Raw genomic sequence first — 820 nt, 5'->3', positions numbered from 1 at the left:
GATCGGATGTTGCTTTAAAGTATTCTATACATTGTGTTATTATTCTCCTTGCAGTCTTGTTCCCTTCCAAGATTGTTTCGTCTCTTCCGAGGTCTTGGTCTTCGCCATTTGATCATAGTCAATGATAAGAATGACGTAAGTATAGTTTTCATTATTATTATTATTATTATTATTATTGAGTGAGAGAGCAGTGCATGCCATCAAAGTGACACTGGGGTAAAATATACAAAGCCCGGTATAACCATCATGACTACCCGTCTGATAAGGGTACACTAAGTACATGCATCACAACAATATGTGTGTGACATGGTGACCTCATATCAAGATAAATAGTGCATGACCTTACTGGTAGGGCCCAGTTAGAATTTTCTTCAGGTTGAGTAGCCCATCCTGCTCAAAGGGGTCCTGAGTAAGGTTTGTTTAAGGGTGTTGAACAAAACACCCATGTTTCCAGAGGTGAATTATTCAAACTCCATAGAATTCCTCTCAACACATGGCTATGATGTGCCCCCACTACTTCTGTTCATGCTCAACTGATTAAGGTCAAACAACTGACAAGCAAATCTGTGGTATTGAGCAGAATATTTGCTGTAGCCCATCTTTTATACCAAGACGAAACAATGTACATGATAACACTTCTAATCACTCAAGATCAGAATCCATGAGAGCCTCTGCCTGGTACTGCATCAGGACATTTTTTATTATTATTATTATTATTATCATTGAGTGGGAGAGCAGTGCATGCCATCAAAGTGACACTGGGGTAAAATATACGAAGCCCAATATACCCATCATGACTACCCGTCTGATAAGGGTACAC

General features: G+C 39.4%; 1 long non-coding RNA gene across 1 annotated transcript in view; it reads left to right on the top strand.

The window, feature by feature from the left end:
* Positions 1 to 820, top strand: part of LOC118768437 — a 1,858-nt gene continuing 1,038 nt past the window's right edge. The window contains exon 1 of the long non-coding RNA XR_005004279.1: positions 1 to 135. This is a non-coding gene — a long non-coding RNA (uncharacterized LOC118768437). The remainder of the gene's footprint in view (positions 136 to 820) is intronic.

The sequence above is a fragment of the Octopus sinensis genome, linkage group LG29, assembly GCF_006345805.1.
Source record: "Octopus sinensis linkage group LG29, ASM634580v1, whole genome shotgun sequence".
NCBI classification, from domain to species: Eukaryota; Metazoa; Mollusca; class Cephalopoda; order Octopoda; family Octopodidae; genus Octopus; species Octopus sinensis.
The sequence above is the reverse complement of the archived record's forward strand: the minus strand, read 5'-3'. Positions and strand labels throughout refer to the sequence as shown.